Below are 15,236 nucleotides of genomic sequence, written 5' to 3' on the forward strand. Positions count from 1 at the left end.
GATTTCAAGTGTTGTGTAATATTCATATTGTAGAAACATTTCTTTTGCAATCAAGTTTATGAGCTAAAAATATCCTTCCCTTTTTATCCCTTTCAATTTCATTTATCTATCTATTTATTTATTTATTTTGGTTTGAGAGCCACACTTGGAGGTACTCAGGGCTTACTCCTGGTTCTGTACTCAGGGATCTTGGCAAGGCTCCAGGATCATCTGGGGTACCACAGATTGAACCTGGGTCGGTTTCTTACAAAGCCCAACCTGCTATATTAAGTCTCCGCTCCCCTTTCAAAATAAAATTGTCACAGGGAAAAGTCATTTTATAAACTATTTTCAATACTTTTCACTTCAGGAATCTCATTCCAGCCAAGTATTTTTAGGAAGAATATCCATTTCTTCTGGAATCAGTTAGTTACCTTTGAACCTATCCAAAATCTTCCAATCTCTTGTATTTACTATGTATTTTCCATCTATATTTAGTATTTTTTAACCAATGTAATGTTACATATTTTGGGGCTGGTACTAATGATATTCCAAATATTTGTCTCTTTGAATATCACTGTCACTGCCCTCCTATTGTTCATAAATTTGCTTGAGCAGGCTCAGTAACATCTCCATTGTGAGACTTGTTGTTACTGTGTTTGGCATATCCAATACATCACAGGGAGCTTGCCAGGCTTTGCTGTGTGGGCAAGATACTCTCGGTAGCTTGCCGGGCTCTCAGAGAGGGGTGGAGGAATTGAACCCGGGTCGGTTAGGTCAGCCATGTGCAAGGCAAATGCTCTACCACTGTGCTATCACTCCTCTTTGAATATATACCGAAAATATATTGTTCTGGTTCTAAGCTACAGAGATTTTGTTTTAAACATTGAATATAGTGGTTTTAACGATTCCCTTAAAACCAATTAAAGCCCTCAGTTGGGGAAAAGTCATTTGCCTACAAATCCATTGGTAAACTTTATTTAGTACACTTCACAAGTGAGCGTTATGGAAACTGAGCTAAATTGCTAGAACTTTGGGAAGAAATGTAGAGAAAAATTTGAAGAAGGTAATAATAATGGAGGATATAAATTGATATTAGACATTAAGTTTATTTTAGCTCTGGATTCTTCCAGGTTTTTATTGAGCAAGAGAATTAATCAGCATTAACATTCTACTCAAGGGGACTATGGATTGATATTATTGAAATGGTGGGCACTATGCGTTATACTTTGCGGATATTGTCGATGGTGCTGAATCCTTTGTGGAACCCGGCTTGCTCACATGGCTGTCCTTTATCTAGTGTTCTGCCAATCCTATTACGATGACTCGAGTGAACAACTTGTAGATGATAGACAATAGGCAGATCGGGCAATAGTTGCCAATGTCATGGATGTCTCCCTTCTTGTACAGTAGTACAGTCCTGCTGGTTTTCCATTGGGACGGAACCTTGCAATCAGACAGATAGCGTGTGAAGAGCCGAGCCAGCATATTGATGAGTACTGACGGCAGGTTCTTCAGGTGTTCAGGTCTGACCTTGTCTGGGCCGGGTGCTGCTCGTTTCTTTATTGACGAAATGGCGTGTCAGATTTCGGAAAGGAGAACATTGGGAACGACATATCCATCCTGTGGAATTTGGTATGTCGGCAAGTGGACATGGCTATCAAAGAGATTTGAGTAGAAGTCATGGATAATCTTCTCCATTGTCGTTCTGGAGGATGTGATGGATCCATCAGGATGTTGGAGGGCAGTCATCTTGGTCTTGTAGTTGGCGAAGGACAGGCGGGCATTATGAATACTTTTCCCAGCTTCTGCCACATCTACCAGCACTTCTGCTCTTCTCTCTTTGAGGTCTTCCTTGATCGCATCTTTGCACTGCTTTGCGAGCTCGGATGTTTGCTTGCGGTTGCCTGAGGCATGTGCCAAACCACATTGGCAAATCAGCTCAAGAGTTTTCAAAGACAGGCCTTTTATTTATTTATTTTTTTTGGTTATCTCTTTCTTGGCTTACCTCACACAGACATGGAGGTGCTGAGCAGTTGATCTTATTCTCTTCATTGTTGTCAACAATGGCATCTTCCTATGTTGCCGCAATAGTGCTAAAGAGCTCCCAGTTGGTGGTCTTCTGGGAGTTCTCTTTTTAAACTTTGCAGCCCTTTCTCCCCGATCTGTGAAGTAAAATTTTGCACAAAGAAGACGGTGGTCCGATCCCATTTGGAATTTTGGGACAACAGCAACATTGGTCAGGCAAAACCGTCAATTGAATATGATGTGGTCTATTTCGTTGTGGAAAAGTCCACCGGGAGACTCCCATGTCCAACGTTTAGATTCGGCCTTCTGGAACTGTGAGTTACCATGGACGGTTCTTGGTCGACATGATGAACTCAGACAGTCTCTCACCCTGTTCGTTCCATTCTAGGCCATGGGTCCCGATGTGAAGTTCTTCAGCTGATCTTCTCGGTCCTATCTTGGCATTAAAATCACCCACAATGATTTTGTAGAAGGTGTGCTCTTCTTTATAGAACTTCTCCAGCTCCATGTAGAACTTCTCAATTTCTCCTTCATCATAATTAGATGTTGGTGCATAGACAACGAAGATAGAAACTGCCAGCAGTGAGCCACATCTATTCAAATGTAAACATCTGATGCGGGTTGTTAGGCATTTGAATGAATCAATGCTCATGGCCAAGTTTGTGTTGACAAGGACACCAACGCCTCCAACACCTCTTTTATCGCATGTTCCGAAGAACAATTCTTCTCCAGTGTCAAAAACGACATGATGAGATTTGTGCCTTCTTGTCTCGATCAGACCAATGATGTCGTACTTGATCTTTCGCGCTTGTTCCATCAGGTCCTCGATAGATGCATCTGATGCTAGCGTATGTGCATTGAAGGTACAGACGATCATTTTTGTATTCTTTCATTGTGGCAGCCTAGTTCGGCCTTGAGATTTTATCAGCCTCTCCTTTCTCATCCTTCTCAATGCTGCCATATTGGTGAAGACTTCACGGTCAGGTGAAAGAGACCCATTGTAATTACTGGTTTTGGCATATCGAACACACAACGGATAGCTTGCGAGGCTCTGCTGTGTGGGCGGAATACTCTCGGGAGCTTGCTAGGCTTTCCGAGAGGGATAGAGGCTTTTGGGACAACCTCTAATTGCCCGAGTTCTGCAAAGGATTCAGCAACATTGACCATATTCACACGATAACCAAGCTCATTGAGGTTTATCAGGAGTTCAAGATGCTGCTCTGTCTAACGTTCATTGATTTAAAGAAGGCCTTTGATTCTGTTGAGACAGAAGCGGTCATTGAAGCTCTAGCCAATCAGGGCATTCAAGCTCAATACATCAAGATCCTCCATGAGCTGTATTACGGATTCACTACCAGGATCTCACCATTCTACAAAGAAGTAATCATTGATGTCAAGAGAGGGGTTCAGCAGGGTGATACCATTTCACTGAAACTCTTCAGTGCCACCCTCGACAACATCATGTGACGACTGGAATGGGAAGGAATGGGAGTGAAGATAGATGGTCGGCAACTACACCACCTCCGCTTTGCTGACGACATTGTTTTAATAACACCAAATATTAGCCAAGCAACACAAATGCTGGCCGACTTCAACCATGAATGTGGAAAGGTTGGACTACAGCTGAATCTTACGAAGACAATGTTTATGAGAAACAGCCTTGTTCCTGACGCCCCATTCACTCTCAACGGAACGACCATCTCTGAATGCAACAGCTATGTGTACCTAGGTCGAGAATCAACATGACAAATGACCTGGCACCCGAGCTGCACAGGATGAAGAGAGCAGCTTGGAATGCCTTCAAGAACATCGAAGAAATAGCTAAGAGGAAAAAGAACCTCTGGCTCTGGGCACATCTCTTTGATTCCACTGTTCTTCCTGCATTAAAATATGCCTCAGAGACCTGGGCCCTACGGAAACAGGCTAAGAATGCTATTCAGGTCTCCCAAAGAAGAATTGAAAGAGCTATGCTTGGAATATCACGTTTCACTCAAATGAGAGAAAGAGTCCCGAGTTCTGACCTCCGTCAACGATCAAGAATCAGGGACGCCGTCTCGTTTGCCAAGATGTCAAAAATCAGATGGGCTGGTCATGTAATGAGATTTAAAGACGACCGCTGGACTAGAGCTGTTACCGACTGGATTCCACGGGATGTCAAAAGACCGCGTGGCTGCCCACCTACCACATGGTCAGACTTTTTCATCAAGATTATGAACGATCGGTTTGAGGCTTTTCGTGTTCCTAGAGCGAACAGACGCCATTGGGCTACACTAGCACGTGACAGGGACAAATGGAGACGTTACTGGCGCAATGCTCAAGCAAATCGACCATTAATGGAAGTCAAGTGATCAAGTGATGTATTATACAAAATGTGTCCTGTGTCTATTTCTGTTGAAGCAGAATACTGGTTTAGGCTTTTGTTCCCAATCATCATATTACACTTCCCACCCAAAAAGCACAATAAAACTGTCAGTAGTGCCAAATAGCACAAAGTATCTCAAAGAAACTGGGAATAAAAGTAGAGAGTATGGGGAAAATTGTCTGCAATGGAGTTAGTGAGAGATTTGGAAAGGGTATAATGGGGACATTTATGGTGGAGTATGTGCACTCGTGAAGATGGGTGTTTTGATCATTATATGACTGAAGCTCAAATATGAAAAGTTTATAACTGTGTCTCATGGTGATTCAATTGAAAAAAGACCCAGGACAAAGGAAGAAACATCCCAGAATAATCTGACCTCTGAGAGAAACAGTGGAATGACAATAAAGAAAGTCAACAATTTTTGAAGAATTAAAAACAGAAAATCCATATTGGACTGCACTGTACTGAACTCTCATTGTCCATCGATTTGCTCGAGCGGGCACCAGTAACGTATCACAACAAACTGTTAGACTTGTAGTTACTCTTTTTGGCATACTGATTACGTCAAAGGGAGCTTGCCAGACCTTGCTGTGCGGGCGAGGTACACTTGGTAGCTTACTGGGCTATCCAAGAGGGGCAGAGGAATCGAACCTGGGTCTACCATGTCAGCTGCATGCAACATCTTACCCGCTGTGCTATTGCTCCAGCTCCAGCCATATTGGACTATAACTTTAAAAAATTATTATTCTAGTTAAGGTTTTTTACCAATATTTTTAGAATAAAGATTGGAATGTTTTATTATTTGTAATCTGTCATTAGTAAACTTTGTAACAAAGTACATATAAATTTCATTTCCAAAATAATTACTAATTTATTTTTTTATCCTTTTATCACTTTGGGGCTGGAGTGATAGCACAGCGGTAGGGCATTTGCCTTGCACGCAGCCAGCCCGGCCAAGCTGGGTTCGATTCCTCTGCCCCTCTCGGAGAGCCTGGCAAGCTACCGAGAGTATTCAATATGCCAAACACAGTAACAAGAAGTCTCACAATGGAGACGTTACTGGGCCCGCTCGAGCAAAATCGATGAACAACGGGAGGACAGTGTGTAGTATCCTTTTATCACTTTATCAAAGTTCCCAAAAAGTGATTCCAAGTGTTGGAATGGAGCCTGTCCATGGTTTTTTGCAATACTTGTTATTTTCACAACTCAGTTTCTCTAAGACGTCTCAAGTCACAAACACAAAAAAGAAATTCTAACTTTACAGCAACCATATTTAAGCATATACCTCTCAAATGTTTGTCAGTTTCCAAGGAATCATTCCCTTTTACACTAAATTGAATTCTTTCAATTGCGCTAGTCTACTGATGGAGCAGATAATTCATGTTCAATTGATCACTTGATCACTTGACATCCCATTAATCATTTTGCTTGGGCAGGCGTCAGTAACATCTCTGTTCGTCCTTGTTTCATGCTCGTGTAGCCTAATGGCATCTGCTCTTTCTAGGAACACGAAGAGCCTTAAACCGATCGTTCAGGGTCTGACCATCTCATACATGGGCAGCCACGTGATCTTTTATGTGCCTTAGAATCCAGTTGATAACGACTCTAGTGCAGTGGTCATCTCCAAATCGCATTGCGTGTTCAGCCTATCTGATTTTCGACGCCTTGGCAAATGAGACAGTGTTCCTGATTCTCAATCGTCGACGGAGGTCAGAACTCCGGATTCTTTCTCTCACTTAAGTGAAGCGTGATACTCCAAGCATAGCTCTTTCGATTCCTCTTTGGGAGGCCCAAATAACATTCTCATCCTGTTTTTTCGTAAGGTCCAGGTCTCTGAGGCATATGTTAATGCAGGAAGAACAGTGGAATCAAAGAGATGTACCCAGAGCTGGAGAAGTTCTATAAAGAAGACCACACCTTCTGCAAGACATTGTCAGTGATTTTAATGCCAATATAGGACAAAGAAGGTCTGCCGAAGAATTCCACATCGCGACCCATGGCCTAGAGTGGAACAAACAGGGTGAGAAACTGTCTGAGTTCATCATGTCCAGCTTTTTGATACTCTTGAAGGCGTTCCAAACCGCTCTTTTCCTCCTGCGCAACTCAGGTGCCAGGACATTCGTCATGTTGACTTCTCAAATTAGGTACACATAACTGTAGATGTTTGTTCGATTAACAGTGAATGGAACATCAGGAACGAGACTGTTTCTAATAAACATAGTTTTCGTGAGATTCAGATGTAGCCGACCTTTCCACACTCATGGTTGAAGTCGGCCAGCATTTGTGCCGCTTGCTAATTTTTGGTGTTATTTATCAGCAAAGTGGAGGTGGTGTAGTTACCGACCATTTATCTTCACTCCCTTTCCTTCCTATTCCAGTCATGACATGACATTCTTGAGGGTGGCACTGAAGAGTTTCAGTGAAATGGTATCACCTTGCTGAACCCCTCTCTTGACAAGGATGATCATTTTCTTGTAGAGCGGTGAGAAACCATAACACAGTTCATAGAGGATCCTGATATACTGAATTTGAACGTGTTGTTTGGCCAGGGCTTTGATGACCACTTCAGTCTCAACAGAATCAAAGGCCTTCTTTAAATCAATGAACGTTACAAAGAGCAGCATCTTGAACTCCCAAGAAACCCCAATGAACTTAGTTTTCATGTGGTTATGGTCAATCGCTGAATCTTTATAGAACCAGACTTGCTCACATTGTTGTTCTGCCAATCCTATTCAGGATGACTCGAGTGAACAGCTTGTAGATGACAGACAACAGGCAGATTGGGCGATAGCTGCTAATGTCGTGGATGTCTCCCTTCTTGTACAGTAGTACAGTACTGCAGGTTTTCCACTGGCACAGAACCTTGCATTCAGACAGGTAGGTGTGAAGAGCCAAGCCAGTGTATTGAATCTATGGATAGTAGATTTTTCAGGTGTTTGAGTCTAACCTTGTCTGGGCCAGGTGCTGTTTGCTTCTTCACCAACGAGATGGCATGTAGGATTTTGGAAGGAGAATGTTGGGAACAACATATCCATCCTGCGGAATTTGGTATGTGGGCAGGTGGATGTGGCTATCAAAGAGATCTGAATAGAAGTCATGGATAATCTTCTTCATTGCCCTTCGGGAAGATGTGATAGATCCATCAGGATGTCGGAGGGCAGTCATCTTGGTCTTGTAGTTGGAGAAGCAGAGGCGGGCATTGCGAATACTTTTCCTGGCTTCTGCCACATCTGCCAGCACTGCTGCTCTTCTCTCTTTGAAGTCTTCCTTTATTGCTTCTCTGCATTGCTTTGCAAGCTCCGACGTTCGTTTGCTGTTTCCTGAGGCTTGCACCAAGAGTTTTTGAAGGAAGGTTTTTTTGTGGCTTTCTCTCTCTTGGCGTTCCTCGCACAATCATGGAGGTGCTGAACCAATAGATCGTATTCCTCGTGAATGTTGTCAATGATGGCATCTTCCCATGTTGCTGCAATAATGCCAAGGAGCTCCCAGTTGGTGGTCATTCTGGGAGTTCTCTTCTTAAACTGTGCAGCCCTTTCTCCCCACTCCGTGAAGTAGAATTTTGCACTAAGGACACAGTGATCCCATCCCATTTGGAATTTTGGGACAACAGTGACATTGGTCATGCAAGACCATTTATTGAATATGATGTGGTGAATTTTGTTGTGGAACCATCCACCAGGAGACTCCCAAGTCCAACGTTTAGATTCAGCCTTCTGGAACTGTGAGTTACTATGGATTGTCTCGCTGGACATGATGAACTCAGACAGTTTCTCACCCTGTTTGTTCCACTCTAGGCCATGGGTCGCGATGTGGAATTCTTCGGCAGACCTTCTTTGTCCTATCTTGGCATTAAAATCACTGACAATGTCTTGCAGAAGGTGTGGTCTTCTTTATAGAACTTCTCCAGCTCCAGGTAGAACTTTTCAATTTCTCCTTCATCATAATTGGATGTTGGTACGTAGACAACGAAGATAGAAACTGCCAGCAGTGAGCCACATCTATTCAAATGTAATCATCTGATTCGGGTTGTTAGACATTCAAATTAATCAATGCTCATGGCCAAGTTTGTGTTGACAAGGACACCAATACCTCCAACATCTCTTTTGTCGCATGTTCCAAGGAACGGTTCTTCTCCAGTGTCAAAAAAGGCGTGATGTGATTGATGCCTTCTTTTCTTGGTCAGACCAATGATGTTGTACTTGATTTTTTGCGGTTGTAACATCAGGTCCTCCATGGATGCATCCGATGCCAATATACGTGCATTAAAAGTACAGGCCTTGAGATTTTATCAGCCTCTCCTTCCTCATTTTTCTTAATGTTGCTGTATTGGTAGCTCTTTCAGGGTCAGGGGAATGAGATCCATCGTATTTACCAGTTTTGGCATACAATATGCCACGGATAGCTTGCCAGGCTCTGCCATGGAGGCAGGATACTCTCAGTAGCTTGCCAGACTCTCCGAGAGGGATAGAGGCTTTTTGGGCGGCCTCTAATCACCCTTACAGGTGTTCCCATGGTTCAAACTATATTTGAATCCTATCAAATATGGTGGGGCAATCCTGGAAGATGGGTATTAAGTGTCTTATTATATGTTGCGTGGCCGCAAAGCGGCCGCGCGGTCCAGAAAGTGTCTGGAACGTGGCAGCGGCTGGGTTGTGGAGGTAGTGGAGGTAGTGGAGGCTTGCCAGTGAGGTATTTATCGGTTTATTTATTCATGTTCATTTACACTAAAATAGAAGAATCATTCAATTAACACTTTTACACCCATGCTGCAATTTGGTTTCATTTAGCCTCATCCACGTATCACCAACTGGTGGCACGAGCTGGTGTCAGTGTGTTAAGTTTCTCTAATAATAGAGAATAAAATTAAACATAGTTTAAATTCTAGTAAGATTATCTGTGATCCATATCCCTGATCCCATGCAAAGACATTTCTTACTTCCATGACATTGTATTTGCCCAAGTAACATTCTCCATCCAAATTGGTTTAATTTTTTTTTTCTCCTTGACAAATAGCACTACATTCTTAAAACCCGAGTGTTTCATGGTTTCACTTACTGTCTCTAAAATTGTCTACTTTCTTCTGTGTGGCCCAATTGCTTGTATCACGCAAATTTATTTTTTCTTTCTTGCCCTATCACCTATACCAGTTAGTTTTCTTTGGTAAAATCTCTTCCTAACAGACAATTTATCCTTAAAAGTAGGATTATCATATATTTTTTATAACTCTAACTCTTAGGACTTTGTCTAGTAAATAGTAGGCATGGAATTTTCACTGAGTCAATCATTCCAAAAGTAGGTAAGCTTGGAATTTCAACTAAGCCACACTTATCAGTATGGAGTGATAGAACAGCGGGTAGGGCGTTTGCCTTGCAAGTGGCCAACATGGCCAACCTGAGTTCGATTCCTCTGCCCCTCTCAGAGAGCCCGGCAAGCTACCGAGAGTATCTCGCCCGCACAGCAAAGCCTGACAAGCTACCCATGATGTATTCGATATGCCAAACACAATAACAATTGTCACAATGAAGACGTTACTGGGCCCGCTTGAGCAAATCAATGAACAAGGGGAGGACAGTGACAGTGACAGTGACCATATTATTAAAAGGTTATATAGACAACCAGAAATTATTGTATTCAGTGACTAAATCAGGAAACGATTAACATGCTAATAGTTGTTTATCAGCATCATAATTACTTAGAATGCTCATTTAAAATGCAGATTTCAGGGTCCAGAGCACAAATATTAAGATCTTTGTTCTTACATACTGCCAGTCTCAGCTCATTCCTAGGCATGATATGGTTCCCCAAATGTTCCCCAGTAGCTCATAGAAGCAGCTCTTGCACACCATAAGGTGTGACTCAATTGCTCCTCACCCCTACCTGAAGTGGGGGGTGAAATGGGAGGTGGGGGAGAACAGTTCTAAGCCCTGCCTTAGAAATAATCAATCTGTAAGAATAAGGCTCAGTAGAACCTGTAACTATAAGAAGTAACTTATGATTTTGGCAGAGCCTGACAAGCTACCCATGGTGTATTCTATATGCCAAAAATGGTCACAATAATGGTACTCATTCCCCTGACCCTGAAAGAGCCTCCAATACGGCAGCTTTGGAAAAGAAGACTAAGGAGACGCTGCTAAAAATCTCAGGACTGGGACGAATGAGACATTAATGGTGCCCGCTTGAGTAAATCAATGATCAATGGGATGACAGTGATACAGTGAACTTATGATTTATACACCCAATAAAATTTAAGAATTATTGGATTTCAAAGAGCTTGAACTTTGATTGATTCATCTGTCCCTGGGTCTTAGATTTATTAAAGTGTAAATAGAGTCAAATTTTTTATCTATGAAATGCTCATTAGGTAATATTTCTATTATGTAATTGAGAAAATTAAGTAATACATGTTAAAGCATCTGGAATTACTCCTAATATATAAAAGTGCTTGGTAATATCAATTCCTTTTCTTCCTTCTTATTCCAACAATCAGGGTTCCTAAAAATAAGAACTACCTGAGCTTATTTTTCAGCAGTTAAACAATCTTAGCATGATCATAGTAACTTTGAATTTGACTCAATTCAACAAATGTGCTAAAATATGTATACTTTTTTTTAATCTCCTGGTGAACTGTTTCACAATATAGGTAGTACTAGGTCTTTGGCAGAAGTAGCTATCTTCTTTCTAATATACGCCAAAACCCACAATCATAATGACATAATTTGAAAGTATTTGTTGCCATATTAGACATTTCAGGGTCTAGCTTGATACAAATTAACTTTTCCTTTTATTCCTTTATACCATTTCACCGAAACTCTTCAGTGCCACCCTCGAGAACATCATGCGACGACTGGAATGGGAAGGAATGGGAGTGAAGATAGATGGTCGGCAACTACACCACCTCCGCTTTGCTGATGACATTGTTTTAATAACACCAAACATCAGCCAAGCGGCACAAATGCTGGCCGACTTTGACCGTGAGTGTGGAAAGGTAGGACTACAGCTGAATCTTACGAAGACAATGTTTATGAGAAACAGCCTTGTTCCTGACGCCCCATTCGCTCTCAATGGAACGACCATCTCCGAATGCAACAGCTATGTGTACCTAGGTCGAGAGGTCAACATGATAAATGACCTGACACCGGAGCTGCGCAGGAGGAAGAGAGCGGCTTGGAACGCCTTCAAGAGCGTCGAAGAAATAGTTAAGAGGACGAAGAACCTCCGGCTCCAGGCACATCTCTTTGATTCCACTGTTCTTCCTGCATTAACATATGCCTCAGAGACCTGGGCCCTACGCAAACAAGATGAGAACGCTATTCAGGTCTCCCAAAGAAGAATAGAAAGAGCTGTGCTTGGAATATCACGTTTCACTCAAATGAGAGAAAGAATCTGGAGTTCTGACATCTGTCGATGATCAAGGATCAGGGACGCTGTCTCATTTGCCAAGGTGTCGAAAATCAGATGGGCTGGTCACATAATGAGATTTAAAGACGACGCTGGACTAGAGCTGTTACTGACTGGATTCCACGGGATGTCAAAAGACCGCGTGGCTGCCCACCTACCAGATGGTCAGACTTCTTCGTCAAGATCATGAACGATCGGTTTGAGGCCCTTCATGTTCCCGGAGCGAACAGATGCCATTGGGCTACACTAGCACTCGACAGGGACAAATGGAGATGTTACTGGCGCCCGCTCAAGCAAATCGACGACTAACGGGAAGTTAAGTGATTAAGTGATTTTATTCCTGTGGATAAAGGACATTTTTATGATCTGTGCTTTTGCCACTATTGTTGCTAGTATATTTTTCCATAGGTAAATATAGAAAAACTGCTTCCACTTCAGCACCTCAAAATTACACTTACCATTAGTTTGCTTTTCCTTTTTTGAAAAAGAATGAAGGCTGTATTTACATTGAAATTTCAGGAAAAGATGATATAAAGTTATTCCCTATTAATTTTCCAGGATTTTAAAAAGTTGGGAGAAGTATAGAGAATCTTCAGTCTGAGTGGGCACTCTTATGTGCCTCTATAGGCACATGATGGTCTAAACCAGGTCTTATCTGATCTGTGATGGTATTATTGAACAGTGCTTCCTATTAACTACATTTCCTGCCAGAGTCTATTACAGCTCACATGCGTATTCATGTAAATCTACTATGTAGTGGTCAGAGAGATTGTGTAGGCGGTAATATGCTTGCTTTGCACGTGGCTTTCGTAGTTTGGGTAACACATATGGGTCCCCAGAGCAACAGAAAGAGTGAGCCCTGAGCACAGCTAGGCCTGGCCAAAAGCCCTCCCTGGATTTTCACTGGAGATTCCCCAAGACCTCAAAACAAGCAAAAAATATATTTCTTGGGCTGTAAAGTGTACAGCAGATCATGTGCTTGCCTTGTGCATGGCTCACCCAGGTTACCTCTCAGGCACTCCATAAGATCTCCACACCGCCAGTTGGGAACCTTTAATACAGAGCAGGGAGTAAGACCTGAGCACAGCCATGTGTGCACCCGTTTCCCTCTCTCTCTCCCCTCCCCACACCAAGAAAAAAAAAAACAGTGTAATTACTTTCCATTTGAAATTCAAAAATCTTTATTAGTTTTTACTGTGATCTTCTTTTTTTTTTAAAAAAATTGCATTTCAAATAAGATTACATAGTTCACTTCTATTTAGCCTGTCCTTACTTTAAATCTTGAAGGGATGCTGCAACTCGCTGTGCTCAGAAGACCAGGATTCCCATAATCCAAGCATGTGGTCCAGGATCCTGGGCTCTGGCCTATCCTTTTATTAGAAAACAATACTCTTTCCCCTTACATTCCACAACACGGAGAAAACCAATATATAGTGAGTAAAATTGTCTTGGAAGCAAGGGATGTTTTGAAAACCACTAAGCTCATTTCTGGATGGAGGCATATAAACCTGTCATTTAATAATTTAAAATATAAAATTTATCATTCCTGGGAAACCATTCCAAGTAGAGATCCCTACTTGCTTTAACATGTTATAGAAGGTAAAACTATAGGGAGGTGTTTGAAGACAAACTTACAACATTACACTTAAAATTTATATCTTTGGGGCCAGAGAAATAATACAGATTTAAGGCAGATATCTTGCTAATGGCTAGCAGACCCCAGTCACAACACCACATAGTCCTCTGAATATTGCTTGGAAGGTTCCACTGAATAAATACATGAATGAATTTTAAAAATGTATAGATTTCTTTGAACATGAGTAAACATGTACCTACCAACATATTTGTTCTGCATTTCAGTTCATTTTGTGGTTCTGCCTTTCTATAATCATACAACTCACTTTAATCTATTCATAATCATTTTATTTCTTCATCTAGCATATTTTCCCATTCCAGGTAATACAAATCATCCAATACTCCTCCGGAACCCAATCTAATGATTTCCCTCAATTTTGAAAACTTTTTTAGAAGTTTTTGTTGCCTTGGTTTTTGCAAGTTCTTTTCTGGTTTTTGCAAGTTTACAAAATAATTTATTTTGTAATAACAACTCTTGCTTAAAATTTCATCTTGTAAAAATATTAGTAACATTTTGGTATAGTTCCCCATTTTGGTATAATTTCCTATTCAATATTTTAGATACATAATACACACTGTTATACTATATATAATATAATGAACATACATATGTATACACACATCTGTATGTATAGTATTATATATCATTTCTTATCCTATTTTTTTCACTTGAGAGATTGTCTCAATTGGTGGTGCTGGGGGAGCAGGGTAGGGTCTCCAGGATCTTACCAGTGGTGCTTGGGGAGCCTCCAGAGCTGTATCTTGTGATGTCTGGGGATCATGTGGCCTAGGGGACCCAAGCAGAGTTGGTTATATGCAAGGCATATGCCTTAAACTCTAATATATAGAGGTACTTATATTATCTGTATCTACCAGCCACTTGCAATATGTTAAGAAGATACTGGGAGATAACATGTTAGGAATGTGCTAGATCCAGGTTTGATTCCCGCACCATATGGTTCACCGAGCATCTCAGGGGATGATCTTAGGAAATATACTTCAAATTAATTTTTTAAATGTTTTGCATAATTTTATATTGTAAGGCTTGCCATAATTTATTCAGAAATAGAATAATACTGTGATAATTATCCTAGACATATGTTTTCATGAGAAAAGCTAATGATTGCTTCCTTTGAATTTTTCTAAGATCAAAATTACTGCTCAGAAACAAAGCATTTCTAAGACTACTAATCTGTATTGGCAAATGTCCTTAGCACAACTAGAGTACTATTTTCCTTTAGTATATACCCCTTCAGCTGGTATAAGACCACCTTCAGCTTTGGATTAGATTTTGAATTTAAACTTTGGATCCTAGGCTTTCTTTAATATAGACTTTGGATTTTAGACTTTCTTTCATATCTTTATTCATTTCACAAAAGGGAGGTGGAAGCTGAGAGACAGGGATGTGACTCAGTGGTAGAGTACATGCTTCACACGTGTTCTAGGTTTGATCCAAGCAATACAAAATAGGTTTAATAGTAAAATTAAAATGGGAGCTTATTGTTTTAACTTGTATTTCTCTAATTGAGTTGGGTAAATAATTTGAATGTGTCTTGAACAAATTTTATTTCACGAAAATCTAAGTTTTCTTTGCCCATTTTTCTATATTTTTCTACATTATTATCTTCTACATTATTAACTTTAATATCTTTCTTCATTCATTTATAAGATATCTTCGTGCGTTAAAGATCTTGACATCTGGGCTGGAGCAATAGCACAGCGGGTAGGGCATTTGCCTTGCACGCGGCCGACCCGGGTTCAATTCCCAGCATCCCATATGGTCCCCTGAGCACTGCCAGGGGTCATTCCTGAGCGCAGAGCCAGGAGTAATCCC

Source organism: Sorex fumeus, unplaced genomic scaffold (genome assembly GCF_029834395.1).
Source record: "Sorex fumeus unplaced genomic scaffold, SorFum_2.1 ptg000047l, whole genome shotgun sequence".
In the NCBI taxonomy this organism is placed as follows: Eukaryota; Metazoa; Chordata; class Mammalia; order Eulipotyphla; family Soricidae; genus Sorex; species Sorex fumeus.